Genomic DNA, 18,954 nt, shown 5'->3' on the forward strand with positions numbered 1-18,954 from the left:
TGAAGGCTCATCCCACTTCCAATTCAAGCTTCTCACTCTTATCTTTATTTGTAGTCTCACATGCATGCTATGTTCTTCCAAATATTTCAGACTTTTGAACTTCCTTTGATTTAGAAACTGCATATGACTTTAAACCAGGGATAAATACAGCCACTAGGAATAATACTCTATCTTAGACAAATGAAATTACCCAGTGAAATGTCAATGGGCTGGAAGAGACAGCAGGTAGGAGCTTGGTCCTCTCTTGAGGTTCCTCAGCTTAAGTGGAAGAAGTATGTACACCTCCAAGTATCTCTCTCCAGACTACAAGCTCATGTGATAGTAACTGCTATTGGCCTCTGGTGTACTCTCCTCTTACTTATCCTCTGGGGGCGGCGTATGGACTGTAGCATGATTGTCCTTTCCTTCACAGCTAATATCCATGACTACATACCATGTTTGTCCTGCTGGGTCTGGCTTCCAGGCTGTCAGGAGCCACTGATGCTCTACTGACGATTTCTTGTGTGGCACCTTTGTACCAGTGCCAAGGAAAAGGGGCCCAGCTGGCGTCCTAGTGTTCCCAAGAAAGAAGTTGTACAGGATGCTTCTAGACATGGTGGTGGTTGGCAGACCTAACCTTTGCAAAGGTTAGACGTAGCTCCTAAGATACCACATCCATCATGACGTTGTTGTTGTATGTTTAGTTCTCTTAACGACCATCATTTTGAGTGTCAGGGTGTTGGACTTACTTACATTTCCAGGATCTCATTTCCGCACACCTTCTCCAGCATGTTGTTTGTTTTCTTTTTAGTTGCTATTCCTGCAGAGGAGAACTGGAATTTCAAATTGATTTTGATGTGCATTTTTCTAATGTCTTGGGTTTTATTGTTGCTGCTGCCATTGTGTTTTCATTGATTGGTTGGTAAGGTTTTTTTTTTTTAAAAAGTTTTTAATTTTTACAGTCTTTTTATATTATGAAGTACAGATGGCAAACACTTTCATTCTGCAGGCTGTCTTCATTCTGGTGGTAGTTTCCTTTGCTATGCAAAGGCTTTGTAATTCCACCCATTCTGAGCTGCCAATTCTTAGAACTCTTTCCTGTGTTGTTGGTTTTCTATTCAGCAATTTAATTGATTGATTGATTGATTGATTGATTCCACCTATACCAAGATCCTGAAATGTTTTCCTTTAGCAATTTCCCTGTTTCTTGTTTTATTTTGTTTTTAATTTATTCTTCTTTTATATATTACATCTTGACTGCAGTTTCTCCTCCCTCCACTCCTCCCAGCACCCTCTCCCAACCTTCCCTCTTTCCAAGATCCACTCCTCCTCCATTTCCCTTAAAAAAAAAAAAAAAAGAGCAAAATATCAATTGAACCCAGCATAACCAATTATAGTAAGACTAGGCAAAAATCAGGCAACCTAGTAGGAGGAAATGAGTCCCAAGAGCAGGCAAAGAGTCAGAGAGACTCTGTCTCCTACTCTTAGGAGTGTCCCCCAAATCCCAATGCTAAACTACAGCAGCACGGAGGACCTATTACAGATCCATGCAGGTTCTGTAATTACTGTTTCAGTTTCTGTGCTTAGCTGATTCTGTGGAAAGTGTAGTGTCCTTGACCTCTCTGGCTCCTATAATCCTCCCCCCTCCTCCATGGGGTTCTTCAAGCTCCATCTAATGTTTGGCTGTGGGTCTCTGCATCTGTTCCCATCAGTTGCTTAAGTCTCTCTCTTATGACAAGTGGGCTAGGCTCTAATCTATGAGTATAGTAGAATATTAGGAATCTTTTCATTGACGTCTCCCCCAACAGTTATATTTGGTTCTATCCTAGATTTCTGGGCTATCCAGCTTCTTGTTCTGGCCATCCAGGCAGTGTCAACCATGCCTTCCTCTCCTGATATTGGCCTCAATTTGAACTAGTCATTCGTTGGCCACTCTCACAAGTTTCTAAACACTGTACCCTAGCACATCTTGCAGGCAGGACAAATTGTAGGTTGGAGGTTTTGGTACTAGGTTGGTGTCCCAGTCACCACTGGAAGTCTTGTCTAGTAACAGATGATTTGCTCAGGCTCCACATTCCCTATTGCTAGGATTCTTTCCTAGGTCAGTCACCCTCACAGATTACATGGAGTTTCCATTGCAGTGGGTTTCTACATCACTGCCACAATGCATTGCTTTTCCAGCCATCTCTCCCAGTTCTCTCTCTCTCCACACCCTGCCTGATCCCTCTTGTTCTCATCTCTATCCTCCCTTAGTCCATCTGCAAAATCTGTTCTATTTCTTCTTCCTAGCAAGATTCGTGTGTCCCCTGAGCCCTCCTTGTTACTTATCCTCTTGGGGTCTGTGGATTGTAGCATGATTATCCTTTACTTAACAGCTAATATTCATGAGTACATACCATGCTTGTCCTTCTGGGACTGGTTACCTCATTCAGGATGGTATTTTTATAGTTCAAATCCATTTGGAGTTGAGTTCTGTGTAGGGTGAGAGATGAGGAAAATGACAACTATGGTGGGTGGATAAAGTGTTAAGTATTTAGAGAACTTATTGCAGTTGTGACGTATGTCCCCTATGGGGTTTATAGACAAGATGACAAGATCTATAGTGGCAGAATTCTCTAATGGACAGCATTACCTGTTCTGAAATTCATGAGAGAGTGCATCTCACAGAGAATCAGCTCAGCAGGAGTGCCTTTGATGACACCAGGTTTCTTCTACTTCAGTGGTTGTCCTTACTGTCCAGCTTCCATTTTCTCTCTCTTCCCTGTTGTGCTCTAGTCTTGCTTTTATGCTTCCTCATTGTCACGTGTCTCATTCCCCACATCCCCAACCCCCAGTCACTCAAGGGCAGGTCCAACTGGCAGATTGCCTCACCTTCAGGACAGTCCCAACCTTCACTGTTTAAACAACAAACTTTTATGCCAATAAGTCCTGATTTTTTTTAGTTGATCATAATTATGTTTGAAATATTAATCTTTTTACCCTCTGATCATATTTCTTAATCTGCTTTCCCTGTTTTTCTATCTTAATTTGACATTAGAGTTTACCCAATTTCCCATTTTCTCATGTCACTTACCCAGCCTGAACACTAGAATTATTTTATGCTTTTCAATAACCCCTTACACCTTTCTTATAACCACTGCCAATATTGAACTCAGAATCAAGCAAATGATCTTTTATCCTTGAACTCCCAAGCATGAAGAAGGCTGATGATAGTGTTAATACATTAGATATTTACGGTTATAGCTGAGGTTTGACAGTTCATAGATGTAGATGTGGATGCAGTCACATGTGTGACCTACAGCACTTCAGATGCTATAGAAAAGTAGCAGCAGGCCTTCATTTTATAGAATGACCAGAAACAAATCTTCCTTCCGAGGAGTATGTTAGCAGAGCATCTATTGGAAAAATGATGTTAGTCTGACAAAGTACAATGTTTCTGTGATTTGTAACCTTCAGATCTTAGTTCTTTCAAGACATTGATACATACATATGGCTAGGATCTTTGAAGGACACTCCTTTATATCATCTTTTCTCTCCTACTGTACTCTGCCCTCCTTTTCTTCCATTCACCTTCCCAGGTGAGAGTCACATACACAAAGGACAGAATTTTTCATTATTATTTTTCCTTCAATTCTGCCCCATGGTTTGATAGTGTTATCCCAAGGCTGTTATTCCTCATAACTTGGTCATATCCTGTTAATTCACTTTCCTAATTAAAATCTCCCTATAATTTTATAACCATATAGTATCATGGTAGATATTTGTAGTGTAAAGTGTACACTGCTCCAAGCCTTTATGTAACATGTATTTTCTTCCATTCTTCAACATGTGTGTGTCCTGAGATATACTTTAAAAAACATGACTAGACTTTTCAATCATTGAAAATGTGTCCTATCTCATGACTTATTATTTTGTTGTTTCCAGTGTACTCTAAAGAGAGGAAAAGAGGAAAACACTATTATTGTTGTTTTTTTCTAGAAGCTTTACTTTGGGAAAGGTGTTAAATACTTTTTAAAATTTTCTTTACCACTATTGTTCCTTCCTTTTTTTCTCTTCTTGGCACATATGACATATTATAAACACAAATAAAAACTGGCTTCTAAAAGACCCTGTTGGGACTCAGCTTTCATCCAAACTGGAGACCAGCTGAGCACAGTCTATTTTCATTACTTTTACCCATTCTATGGCTTTCATTTTCCCATAGAAGAAATGATACTTGTGAAAAACTGTTGTGAAAAACTCTTACTCTTAATGAAAATTCACGTGAATGTTTTTGATTGAAGAAACTTCAGAAATTCCACTTCAATGTTTCTATTTAACAAAGATTGGGATAATTACATTTTCTCTTTATGTTTTCCAAATCTGTAACTAGGAGCTCACAGAGATCAGTGATTACTTCATGTCTGCCTGGCTGTATCAAAGACTTTTAAAGTCTTGACTGTCCCTCTTTTGCATATTACCCTTTTTCATACCAGCAGAGCATTGACTTCTGTCTATGAAGCATTTTAGCAGAAGCTGAGAATCATGCTTTCTTCTGCCACCCTCAACTTTGGTATAGATTAGCCTTACTCTCCACATTTAAAAAAGTGTCACTCATTCCTCATTTTTACAATAATCTCTTGAACCAACCTCCCACTTAATCCTTTCTGGAATATTGTAAAAGGCTTCTTCTGAGCTCATTGGCCACCTTCTTTTCCTGCTCTTTCACCTGTCATCCCTCTCAATTCATTGATTATACAGCCAAGTTATTTGATTGGCCGCTCCATTATTATCCTCAACAAACTCCAGTTTCAGTCACATTGCAGCCCTGCCCCCCCTTTACTGTCTGAGCAGGTTGTGTAAGGTTGGTCTCTACCTACCTCCTGACTTGCCAGAGGCTTTTAACTTCTTGCTCAGTTTGTTCTCATGCTACCTTCATACTTCATACTTAAAAGAAATCAAATGCCTTTCCATTGACTGAAAATTCTTCCCTAGGTACTTCCTATGTTTTGATCATTCCTTGCTCTCTTGCCCTAGGATAATAAAGGCAGATGGGTAGGGATCTTCTAGTATTGTGCATCATTGTGGTTACCTACCTACTAGAGACTCAGCAAATCAACAGTGTCTGAACAAAGGAATTAGGAAAATAGAAACTGTAAAGAATCAATCTATTATATAGATGCACTGGTTAATTATTTAGCTAGACCATAAATAGACAGTTTGGCTTTTTTTTTTTTTTAAATCTTTTCCTCTTATAAATAATTCTAAGATGAGTGTCTTTAAAATATGTCAATTATCAATATAAATACACAAACAGGGTCATATTTTAAAGTTTTCAGGTTAAATGATATACATATTTATAGTTTGAGGAGTTATTGCTTTACCTTTCTCAGAGACAGTCTCAAGTTATGGTCTCCATGGGAACATGTGAAAGTTCCCATGGTTAAATAGCTTCACCAGCAGATTTTGGTTTTAATAGAATTTTGTGATTATTGCCAATTATGACAAGTATGAAATCTCTCTGGCTGGAAGTGCTTAGGAACTATTTGAAAATTTTCTCTGTTTCACATCTGTGGTCACTGAAATATGACCCCGAATAAAGTATCTCTTAGTAATTTTGTGATGAGTTGTGTAATTTTTATATCATTAGCAGCCAGATATTAGAAAGTTTGAAGGTCATTGAGGAAGGACTTTTCCATCAATCAGCCATTGAACTTTACCTCTTGTATCTCTAATAATGCACTAATTTTGAGAAAAGTGAAAGAATAAAAAAATGTCTTTTCTTAGAATAATCGTCACTAACCCCCATTATCAGTAACTTGCTTGGATATTGATTTCTTTGATGAAGATGACAGAAGCCTTTCTTCCCTAGAGAAAGCCAGTGTCCTATTATAAGGGGGGGGGGGAATGCCATTTTATAAACCAAGAGAACAGCCAGAAGGTGGTAAAAATGTGATGCACTTAAAGATGAATTGAGAAGATGACAACTGTATATCCCTTAATGATATACATGTGCATGTATATCTCTTAGATATACTTATAGTCTAGAACCCTCATACCATACAATTGCTTACAGACCCTTACTGCAAAACCTGCCTACTTTCTATTTTTTTCTTTTTCTATATCTTTTTCCTTATATACTATTCAAAATTCTAAATCTGGTTACCACAACACTGTGGATTTTTGGACTCTCTGTTTCTTCCTCCCTTGCCCAACCCTTCTTTCAAGCTCCCTCCTCTGTTCATCCTCTACCATGCAGCTGCTCACTTCTACTGCTGAACCTGCTTGCTTTCTTTACTTAAAGTTTAACTTTCCATTCTTCCACTTTCCCATTTCCTTTCTTCTGGTAGTTCCAGAGACCACCATCTTACACAGTGTTATGCTTCCTCTCAAACTCCAAAATGTTTCTCTTCAGTATTTCTTCTGAGTCTGTCTCTAAATTCTTTATTCTGTTCATCTATTAAAGAACCTATGAAATGGGTTCTGGGTCACCAAGAGGTAATACCCATCTTTTAAATTATCTGTATTTATATACAATCACAGATGACAGTCAGGTTTCAGTATATAAATCCAAGGGAGTGAAATATAATTAACTCTAAGTTTTAGTAAGGTTTTCTTATCATAAAATAATACTGGCTTTGTGAACACAAACCCAGCTTCTTACTGGCCTAGGAAAGTATGCAATGACCTAATTTAAACTAAATTTTGGTTCTTTCCCTCTTCCCTGTACTTCAAAGCTATAGAGATGGATAGTGAAGAAAAAAGAATGGAAAATGAATAGATTTGGAAGAAAAGCTTTTTGGAAGAAAAAGAGGTTGAGATATGTTTTAACGTGGTTTGAAATGAAATTAAAATGAATTAAAAATGAAGTGTAAAGCCTCATTCATTCATTTTTCCATATCCTGTAGTCCCTACAGTATTCGTAACATAGAAATGTCAGTAAACAAAATGGACATGAGATCAAGCTTTCCTTGTCTTCTGCCTTTAATATTTTAAACTATTCTCCGTGCTTATGAACATTTTGGAGGGCTGTTATTGGAGTGTGGTTCCATCACACTCATGCCAAAATTTAATCTCACATCAGGGTCCTTTAGATTTGGAAATGTTTTTTTGACTATGAACTTCAGACATGTGACCTTAGGGAAGGATTCAGAAAGAATGGCTCATTAAAGTAGAGCCCCATGACTGAATCCTGGTGTCCTTACTTGAAAGGGAAAGACTAGCTAGACAGACACACATAAATAACTACACCTTTCTCCTCTCTTGCCATGTGATGACTGCCTGGACTCTGATAATCAGGAGGTCATTACCAGATTCAGGCCCTTAGCTTTGTATATCCAACAAGTCACCAATAAACCTGTTTACCACAGAAGGAAGCCTGCATCAGATATGTAAATTGCTGTTAAACTAGGGTCATGGCAGAGATAGGGATTTGGATAGTAAAGACAAAATAAATCTCTTAAAATGATTTTTTGGCTAAGTTCACTGAAAAGTCTCACTATGAATGTCAAGAAATTCTTTCCATAGATATGGAAGAGCTTCACTTAATTATGTACTCACAAAACAGGAGCAACAAGGCTCCCTGCTGTGTGCTGACGGGAACTGTAGGGGAATTACTTTAATGGAATTCCTCTGCTGACAACCTACAAGCTTGGAAAAGCCATTCTTGACTGTTCTTGGAACTTGGCTCTTGAGTTCTGGAAAACTGTTAATAGCCCTTTTAATTTGAATGTCAAAGGTTTTGAAATTTTCTTAGTTTAGTCTGTTTTCTCCTGGCAGATATTTTTTTTTCCAAATCTATTATTATAAATTTTTTTGAATCCCCATGCTCTCTACAAATAGTTCAAAGACAAAAACGTCATACTGAGAGAATGGATTGCTCTCAATAGGCTTCCTGCTCTTACAGAGTGACTGAGAAACAAGGATTCAGTATGACAGTGAAGCTCAGGAGCTGTCTGGGCTTTGTACCTTCAGAAAATTGTGACGTAGAAGGAGGTCATGAGTTTACTCTATATTGTGGCAGGGCAAGCTTGGTTGAAGTTGAGTTTAGTGTTGGAATATGATCATGAAAGTCTTGGTTTTTTTGGTTTTTTTTTTGTTTTGTTTTTGTTTTTTTTTTTAATTTGGAAAATCTCGAGGTTCTTGGTTTGAGCTGTTTTATTGATTTGCTCCAGCTGGAAGAAGCTCTTTGGTATGTAATTGCTTATGGTATTTGTTCCTTCCAAATTGTTATTTTAACTCTAGATCTATTTTTAAAAAAAAAAAAAAACAGACTGTGCACTATCTCAGATGTCTTCTATTCCTTAATATTTTAGGAGAAAATATGAGTTCCAATTTTAAGCCATGTCTTTGTGCCAGATAATATTATCTCTATATTCTCCATTCCACAAATATACTTGCTTATTTTTTGTTGTAAGAATATGTTATTTAGTAAGATTAAAGGAGTATTTCTTGCCTAAAATCAAAGTATGGACCTTCCAGACCAAGATATGTAACACAGATGAAAAACTATTCTCATTAGATGTCAATTTGTGGTAAACATAGTTACTTTTATCCCAACTTTTTGCTTTTTTAAAAAAAACTTACCTTGGTATATTTGGTCTTGAAATTAGAGAGTATTTTAGTGTTCATACCATAAATTGGTAGAAAAAAAGCTTTCCTCTGAGATGAACAAAGTAGAATATTAGCCAAATTAAAACAACAACAACAACCTCCACCACAACCATCACAACAACAACACAATAGGCATCTTAACCATGGGGTTTGAACCTGTGAAATGATTTATGGTTAGACAAAAGAAAACCTCAGAGGTACAGTTTTGTTTATTAGTAGCAATTTCTATTGCTGCTATTTTCCTGTTATGATTGACTTTTAGACTTTTTAAATAGTTTGCAAAAATATCAGATGGTTGAGTGCTTACCCTATTTTCACCCAGACATCTGTTCATGTGTGTTAAGTAGAGTGCTCTTCCTTCTGACAGGTATAGAAATGAACATGTGTACACTGAGTCTGTGCGTGGAAGATCAGGTTGCTCACTGCCATCACCCTTACTAGGCAGGTGGTGATGCCCAGTTACAGAAATTGGAACCAACATATATTCTTATCTCTCAGAATGATCTAAGAGTTGCTGGGCTTCTTTATGTTTCAGGATTTCAAAACACCAGTGTTCAAGTTGTTCATGACCACGTTGAGGTGGAATCCATAAACAACTTAATTTACATATGGATTTAATGTATTAGATGTATCTGCATGCATTAGATCATACACACACACAAACACACACACATATGGTATCTATATATGATTGTCTGTTTATCTATCTATCTATCTATCTATCTATCTATCTATCTATCTGCCAGATATAAATATATAAATAATACTTATTTATCACTCAGAAGAGTTTAATTTGTGATAATTCATAGATGTATAAATAACAATATAGTTTCTATTATCTAAATCTAGAGTTGAATCAATTGTAAGTTACTATGTGTCCTTGAACTAAAAATTAAGTTTTCTGTTTAGTACACTCTATACATGTGGAGTATAAGTCCAATTATTCTTTTAATTTATTATTGTTCTAGTGGTTCCTAAAGGGGTTAATGCTGTTGAATGTTTTTAAAAAGAAATGATCACTATCACTGTGTGTAAGTCCTTACACCAGGCAGTTATAATTTGTTTATTATTTATTTATTTTTACTTTTGAGGCAGAATTTATAGCTATATAGCCCAATGCTGCCTTAAACTCATTATCATCCTGTCTGAGACTTCCAAGTAATGAGATTAGAGGCATGAATCTACCACACCCAGTTTAAGCATTAGGTTTTATATACTATTGTTTGTCCTAAGACTTTTGTGGTCTGACACTTTTGTATTGACTTCTTAGACATTGGTAGTAGTTTGTCTTGCCCTTATTGAGAGTAATGTTGGGTAAATAAAAAATTATTGATAAATATGAACTTTCCCTTTGCTCTAAAAATTGCCGTATAATATCTGAAGAAAGTTGAATTTTCTTGTCCATGCATGTAATTGGGTTTAATTGCAGAAGTCTTTTGAGTCTTCTACTAGAATATTTCATGCTGTCTGTTTAATATTTTCCTCTAGATACTTTATCTTTCAATATTTAGTTTGCCATCTCTTAAAAAATTTTTAACTTAATACTGAATTAAAGAGCAGAGTAATTATTCTATTCTCTTCCTTTGGATTTTCTTCTATGGGGGATTTCACTCTATCTACGTTGGCTACTCCTTCCTTAAAGTAATCATTGTTGTCTTTTAAAAATCATTAACATTTTGTTTCTAGTTTCTTTTTTGCATTCACTTTCTTATAAGTTTTATCTTATAATGCTCATTATGTTTGATGTATATACAGTCAGGCAAATTTCACCACTTGGGGGCCACTGGGTAGTTCCATCATTACTTCTCTTTGCCTAGTGAAACTCTCCCTTCACCCCATCTTTTATAGCTGCAGGCCATTTTTCTCCATATGTTAATAAAAGATACCATATGTAGATTCATGTAGCATGTACCCATCACCACCTTTTATTTGATACTTTTTTAATTTTAATGTTACATTTTTCTGCTTCCTTACCTCATTTTCATCTTATGTCAGTTTTATTCTCCCATGTGTCCATTTGTATCTCATTTGTAGTTTTTGAAATGGTATAGTTTGTTTGATCAATTGTTTGTGGGTGTTTCCTTTTTAATTTTGACAAAGGGTCCCTCTCTTTGCTGTCCGAACTAGTATTAAATTCCTGAGGTCAAGTAATTTTCCTGCCTCAGCCTCCCAAGTGGCTAAGACAAATGGCATGCTCCGGATGATGTGACTGTATTTTGTAGACTAATTTGTAGTGTGCTGTTTACTAATTTCTGGAGTTTTATGAGTCTAGGTTATATTTCACACCACAGGTAATGTTATTTTCTGCAAAGGTCTGGGGGACTGGTTTATTTTAAAACAGAATGTGTTTTCTTTCTGCTTTGTGTGCTTTTCTTGTCCATAGAGATGTTATTGCTTTGTTTTCTACTTATTTCAAATTAGGTAGTTCACCACTATTATCTTCTTAACTTTTAGAATGAGGTGATGATTTTGGTTCTTTTCTAACCTGTGGCTCTAGAGTTCTTTAATTTACTGCTCTTCAAAACTTTGCCCTTTCTTCCCATGCTTCATCTCATTCACCATGCATTGGCCCAATTCTACTTGATTTTCTGAAATTTCTTCTCAGTGTGGAAATCTTTCTTTGATATGGTTTTAATTGAGGAGTGCTGAGTGTTGAGAGAGCTCAGCTTAGGCCCTTTAGATGTAACATGAGATGGGTTACATTTACCTACATTAGGATGTGATCCCCTGTTAGCGTCAAGTGTTGTCTCACACTTAAGCAGTACAATTTCAAGTGAATGCGTGCTCTTTAGTCAGATACTCTTTTGCTTCTTGCATAGATTTTTTTATACACAGGCTTTGTGGTTGTTGGAATATTCTTCCTCTGTTAAGTTTAAATATTTATACAATAAAACGACTTCCCTGATCATTGCATAACTTAGTAGAAATGTGCCAACTAGGGGAGAAAAAAGCGTGTAGAAAGTATTTTCCTACCATAAAGGCAGTTGACAGCCAGCAAGTGAAGGAGTTGCCAATGGGAAAATGTAGAAAACATAAAAATGAAATCTAATCATAGGTTTTAAGTATCTCACTTAGGAAGAAGAGGAAACAAACTCCTTGTTTGTCTTTCTAATTCAGTCATCATCATCATCATCACCATATTATTATTATTATTATTATTATTATTATTATTATTATTATTATTATTATTATTGTAGTAGTAGTGGTAGACGACTTTACTGAGAGCAACTTAAAACAATATTGGAGTTGGAGAGATGGCTCAGTACTTAAGAGAGCTTGCTGCTCTTGCAGAGGATCTGAATTCTGGTTTTAGCAACCACATCAAGCAGCTCACACCTACCTGGAACTTAAGTTCCAGAGGCCCAGACACCTCTGCTGGTCTCTGTGGGTACCTGCACTCACATGCACACACTCATACACAGAGACACACAAGTATATACAATTAAAGAATGAAAATCTCTTAAAATACCTTGTTGTAAATAGAGAATCAGATAGATTTTAATGTCATGATATAAGTGTTGACCTTAAAGATTTTATTACCTTTAAATATAACCAATTTATATCAATGTTCACTTTAAGTTTAGTTCCCACATCTTTCTAGAACATATTTTAACCTTCTAACTTGGTTTATATTAATTTTATATTAATTTACTTTGCCATGTTTTCCTGCTATTTTTATCTTTGATTATCTTAATATTTAATAAGCTCATTGTGTTTTATAAAGCATGATATATGTAAATCACTTTCTATATGTGATTATACAAAATTTTTATTCTCTGTCATACAATAATTCCAACCACAGTTTCACCTCCCTCCAGTCCTCCCAGATGCCCACTCTCCTTTCTCCCCCACATACACTCCTCCTATGTTTCCATTCAGAAAAAGAGCAGGTCTCCCAAGATATCACCTGAACACAGCATAACATATTACAATAAGACTTCATATTAGCACAAACCTTCATATTAGCATAACATGGAAGCAACTCAGTAGGAGTAAAAGGGTCCCAAGTAGACAAAAGAATCAGAGACATCCCCATTCCCACTGTTAGTAGTTCTACAAAATCTCCAAGATAACATCCATAACATATTTGCAGGGGAGCTAGTATGGACACATGCAGGCCTGTGATTGGTACTCGAGTCTCTATGAGCCCCTATGAACCCTGCCTACTTGACAATGTGAGAAGAATTTTTGACTCCTCTAGCTCTCACAATTCTTCCTTCCCCTTTTTCTTGGGGTTCCCAAAGCTCCAAAGGGGAGAACCCCAATAGAAATCTCCAATTTGAGCTCTCTCCTGGGATAATGTTTAGCCTTGGCCTCTACATCTGCTTCCATCAGCTAGCTGCCAGAGAAAGTCTCTCTGATGATGACTGAAATAAGCACTCATCTATGTGTGTAGCAGAATATCATTAGGAACCAGTTTATTGCCTTGTTTTTTTTTCTTTCCTAGGTCTCTGGGCTATCCAGTTTCTGGTTCCTGGTCATTCTGGCAAATGTGGGGCATGGGCTACCTTTCCTGGCATGTGCCCCAAATTGAACCAGTCATTGGTTGGCCATGCCCACAAGATCTGAACCACCAATGCCCTTGTACATCTTGCAACCAGGATAGATCATAGGTAGAAAGTTTTGTGGCTGTGTTGGTGTCTCTGTCCTACCTCTGGAAGTTGCCCATTTATGGAAGATGACCAGTTCAGGCTCTGAATCCTACATTACTAGAAGTCCTTGCTAGGGTCATTCACCTAAAAAATCCTGAGAGTTTCTACTTCATTAGGTTTCTAAATTACCCCTCCAACCCTCCAATGCCCTTCAATTCCAGTTGTCTCACTTCATTTTCTCTCTCTCTCTCTTTCCCTCCAGATGACCTGATTCCTCCTGTTCCCATTCCCACTCACCCTAGTCCACCCACAAAATATATTTTATTTTCACTTCCAGTGGAGATTCATGCACCTGCTTTAGAGTCCTCCTTGTTACTTAGCCTTTCTGGAACTGTGGGTTATAGCATAATTATTATCATTTACTTAATAGCTAATATCTACTTATCAGTGAGTACATACCATGTTTGTCCATTTGGGTCTGGGTTACCTCACTCAGGATGAGATAATACAAATGTTTAATACCTGTTCATAAAACTTCAGTAGGTTTAGATATATTCTGAATATTTTTATTTTATACACCGTACATATTATTTTATATGTAATTCTAGGACTATATGCACAAGAACATCATTTTAAAATAAGAAAACATGAGTTAAATGTACTGAGTCATGACTGGTTGGAGTTAGAGATATCTATAAAATAGGAAAGTTGGGATTTTTCTGAATAGTAAGTGTTTATAAATACTTTTATTGGTATAAGTCTCCTTTAGTCCTTCACTGTTTTCTTTTTTCTACCCTTCATTTTTCTTTCTCAAAAGGGACATACCAATCATGCAACCTGGAGTTAATATATGTATAAAGTCTATCCAATGTGCATTCTCAATTGTCTTTTCTTTGGTTTGTTTTGTGAAAAAAAAATCATGTTAGACTTTGTAGGTACAGCTCTTGATGTTCCTAGGAGACACAATCTCAGAGCAAAATTCTTGAACCTTTGGGTCTTATGAGCACTCCTACCTTGCTTCCACAATGTTCTAAACATATGTTGAACAATGGTGACACCTGTGAACTCAACTAGGGAAAGCACATGAAGCTTGAACTCTACTCAGAGAACTAGAGTCAACTGAGCAAAGCCACAAGTGGAAGAGGTAGTCTTCTCCAGGGAAGAACAGACCAATTGGCTGTCCAGTGCCAAATGGTCAGCTCTGAAAACATACATACAAATAGCATTATATGGACTCAGTACATTATATTTATATGTCTAAATACACACACACACATGTGTGTGCGCACACACACAATAACAATTGATGAAAAGGAGGCAATAAATTTGAAAGAGAGTAGGGACATATGGAAGAATTTGGAAAAAAGAAAGGAAAGGGAGAAATGTAATTAAATTATAATTTCAAAAAAGCATGTAATAAAAAATGTGCATGCAGTTTTTATGAGAATTTTCATTTCCTTACATTAAAGATTATTTTATGAAAAATGAAGAGCAGAGGAAGGTTAGACAGAGAAGAGATTATGTTACTTTTCCGGTTCGTAAAAGATATCCTGTATTTACAAAGTTGCTCAAAACCAACTGAACCTTGGCAAGCCCTTCTAGAGTAGAGTGAATGTATTATTTTTATTTATGTTTCAACCTCTAATCCAAAAGCTTTGATTAACAACAGTCTCATGTGCGTGTTGAGTTCGAGTGACAAAAATTCTGCAGGTTCCTAAATCTCTTTGTTACCATCATAAGCAGAAATTGGTGGGGTTTATACATCAAGGCATATGAAATTAACTAATATGGCATTTTTATGTTTTGTTAAATACTTTAACAGAGACAAAATTTCTCTCTAAAACTAACTCATTCTCGATTTTGTCATAATCTTCAAAGAATACTTTTAAGCTCGAAATAAGGTCAATTGTTTTTATGTTTATGGTGAATTATGGTTAACTGTTACTCTTAGAAAAGGAAAAGGGAAGGGAAAATGGGTGACAGTAGTTGTGCAAAACAAATATCCACCAAAACATAGAAAAAACCCTTAAATACACAAGTTTTCAGTCTGTTGTGATGTTTGGAATACTGTTTGTTATTTTGTTAGTTGGACTCAACAAAGCTTAATCCCTTGTAAAATCCTGTTTTACAAAAAAAAAAAAAAAAAATTAAAAAAAGATTTCTCTAAATTACCCCCTATTCCTTATTCGTGTGATGCTTGCATGCTGCACGATGAATGCAGAACAAACTTTTTAAGGAAAACACACACATATATACACATAAGTTCAGAAGGACAGACAGACAAACATGACAGCCTTCAGTAAAACACAGATCTAGACTTGTACAAATGTCAGGTTACAGCCAAAGGACAACAGAAATGAAAGCAGACACAGTAGAGAAATAAATTCTGGGCTATCCCTTGCTAAAAACACTCCAAAGGGAAATACTTTAATTTTTTTCCCCTTACTGTGACACATTTTTGGGTTCTTCGATGGTATTACTAATGTATTCAAAATTACACAGTGATAAATGACAATGTGTTAGAAAGGTGGTAAGAATTACTGTTCGAGCTTCCAGGGCATGCGATTACTAACAGACTTACTGCTAAGACTGCCCGTGGTCCACCGCCCCCACTTGTCTTTTGGTTGCTGGGAACATTTCTAAACTCATTTTTCCTGACACATTGGGCTTTCCAGTTTTCTGCATGAAGCCCATTCTTCCTGTGTTCACTGACTTCTGCTGCTAAACCTGCCTACTTTCTTAACCTCTAACTCAGAAGCCATAACTTTGATGGTTTTTTCCTCTTCTCCATCTCTAGAGGCTCTCGCTTACTGACACACTGTTGTTTTCCTTTCAAATTCCATAGGGTTCTCTTCAAGATTCGTTCTCAGTTTGTTTTCTAATCCTTCTCATTTATGATACTAAATACCTGCAAAATGTGCCCCATGTTCCCAGAAGACAAACACTGTCTCCTTAATTATCTGTCTGTAAGTATGGTTATACTGCAGAGTTGGGCTTAAGCATGTAGATTTTGAGGAGGCAGAAATATGTTTAATTATTTTTGTGTTTTAATAAATCTTTCTTCTTTTTTTTTTTGTTTTTTTGTTTTTTTTTTGTTTTTGTTTTTTTGTTTTTTGAGACAGGGTTTCTCTGTATAGCCCTGGCTGTCCTGGAACTCACTCTGTAGACCAGGCTGGCCTCGAACTCAGAAATCCGCCTGCCTCTGCCTCCCAAGTGCTGGGATTAAAGGCGTGCGCCACCACCGCCTGGCTAAATCTTTCTTCTTATTAAATAAGATTGGCCCTGTTGAATCCAAGGTAAAAATCTAATTAGCAATTAATACAAACTGAACAAATTCCAACTACTTTCTCAATCCTTCAGTTTTCCTAAGTCTCATTTTTCCTCTTCCTGTGCTTAAAAGCTGCATCCAGAGGTACACAATAAAGTCTTCATCCAGAAAAATTTTGGGTACACTTGGGGGAAAGGGCTGTTTTGAAGAAAGTGGGGTGGTGAGATACATTTGAAAGTAGCTTGGGATGGAATTAAATTGTCTAAAAAACGAAGTACACATTCTCCTTCAGTCCTTTCCTTCTCTGTGGTCTTCAGGGTCTTTTTAGCACAGCAACTTCACCCACGTCAAACTATTTTTTTTTTCTGCCTTTAAGTTGTTTAAACTGATCTTCTGTTTGGGATCATTTCTATGAACAGCTTTTGGAAGGTTATTGTTTGTATGGTGTTTCCCTCACATTCATACTAAGGTTCAATCACTCATTGGAAGCATTAAAACTGGAAACTATATGACTGAGTTCTTACGTGAGCCCTTTGGGAGGGTTTAAGATTGAATGAATCCTGTTGTTAATGAGACTGAATCCTGGTTTCTTTCTAAGACTGAGGGAGACTGGATAAACAAACAGATGTATACAAATAAGCATACTCTGCCTGTCTCTTGCCATGTGACAGGTCTCCTAAATGCATCTAGCAGCTAGCTAGAAGGTCATCATTTGTTATAGTCCATAGAAACCTCTTCACTGCAAGACAGCTGGCCTTTAAACTAGGATTGTGGCAGAAACAGTGATTTGAATAAGGACAGATAAAGTCCCCTTAAAATGCTTTGCCCAAGTGCACTATTAATGTCAAGAAGTGCTTTACATAGATAAGGAAGAGCTTCATTTAATTTGTAGCATTTTGCATCTAGCCTTTAGCCAGCAATTCTCCAACAATTCAGAAACTAGAAGAAAGGGCTTCCCTCCGTGTGCTGATTAGGAGCTATGGAAGAATTATTTGTCCACTATGGAACACTGTGTTCTGCTCTTGACAACTGGTGATTTTGGAAAAACCATTCTTGACTCTTCCTAAAGTGTGGTTTCTATGCTCTGGAAAACTATTAACATTACTTTTGATTTTAATGTCAAATATCTATTGAATTTTACTTAGATTTTTTTGTGGCCTATCATTTTGTTCCAAGGATATTATTTATAGAAAAGCTGCAATTACAGCATGGACATTCAACTGCATTTTTCAATCCTTATTTTCTCCACAAAGGATCAAAGACAGAAACCATCAGAGTGGGAGAATGCATTACCCTCTCTCTATAGGCTTTGTGTGCTCTTAAAGGGTGACTAAAAAATGAGGATTCAGAGTGACATGGCAGCTCAGGAGCTCTCTGGGCTTTATGTCTTCAGTAGAAGCTAGTTATTTGCGTTTTCTCTATGGTATGGCAGAACAAGCAGGGTTGAAGCAAGGCTCAGCACTAGGAAATGATAACAAGTATCTTGTTTCCTCATATCTCATTTTGGAAAGCTTTTTAATTTCCTTAGCTGCCTTACTGTTTTTTGTTTTTTGTTTTTGTTTTTGTTTTTTTTTTTTAATTGCTGGTCTCTCCCTCTCCCTCTCCCTCTCCCTCTCCCTCTCCCTCTCCCTCTCCCTCTCCCTCTCCCTCTCCCTCTCCCTCTCCCTCTCCCTCTCCCTCTCCCTCTCCCTCTCCCTCTCCCTCTCCCTCTCCCTCTCCCTCTCCCTCTCCCTCTCCCTTCCTCCCTTTCTTCCTTTCTTCCTTCCTTTCCAGTTGTAAGAACCTTCTTGGTATGGGTCCTCTCATCCCCATATTTCCTATGGTGTCTTTTCTTTCTAAATCCTTTTAGCTCTAGGTTTAATTTGGACTTTTAACCTGGGACTTTGGGTACTATTTAACTCCACATACCTTCTTAACATTTTGGGAGTGAATTTATGAGTTACATTTATAACTCATGTGTATACATACATAGACATTATTTTAAAATTTAAATCATTTATTTGTTTATGTATGCATGCATGCATCTCTCTCTCTTTCTCTCTGTGTGTGTGTGTCTGTGTATGGCATGGACACACCACAGAGGCAGGTGAACGTCAGAAAAACTTGCAGGAGTCAGAGATCATCCTCTGTTAAGTGAGTTCCAAAGATTCACCTCAAATGGTTAGGCTTGGAGCCAGCATCTTTTCTTGCAAAGCCATCTCACCAGCTGATGTATATATATAAATCCTCTTAATTCTATTAACAGTACATTTGTATTTCCACAGTCAATAATTTGTCCTTACAAGAAATTATTTAATATGATTTATTTTTTAAAATGGAGTTACGAAGGATTTTTCTAAATGAATAAAGGAACACCCTGAGAAGAATTATTTTCCAAGTTCTTTCTGTTGCCTAGAGAAATATAAATAGGAAATGAACATAGATTTGCCCTATTTTATTAAGCCAATCTTCAGGAGGTTCTCAGATCTTTTCTTCATGCAACTGCTGCTGGTGAAGTTGTCAATTTGAGTCTATTATCTGTAT

Source organism: Arvicanthis niloticus, chromosome 4 (genome assembly GCF_011762505.2).
Source record: "Arvicanthis niloticus isolate mArvNil1 chromosome 4, mArvNil1.pat.X, whole genome shotgun sequence".
Taxonomy (NCBI): Eukaryota; Metazoa; Chordata; class Mammalia; order Rodentia; family Muridae; genus Arvicanthis; species Arvicanthis niloticus.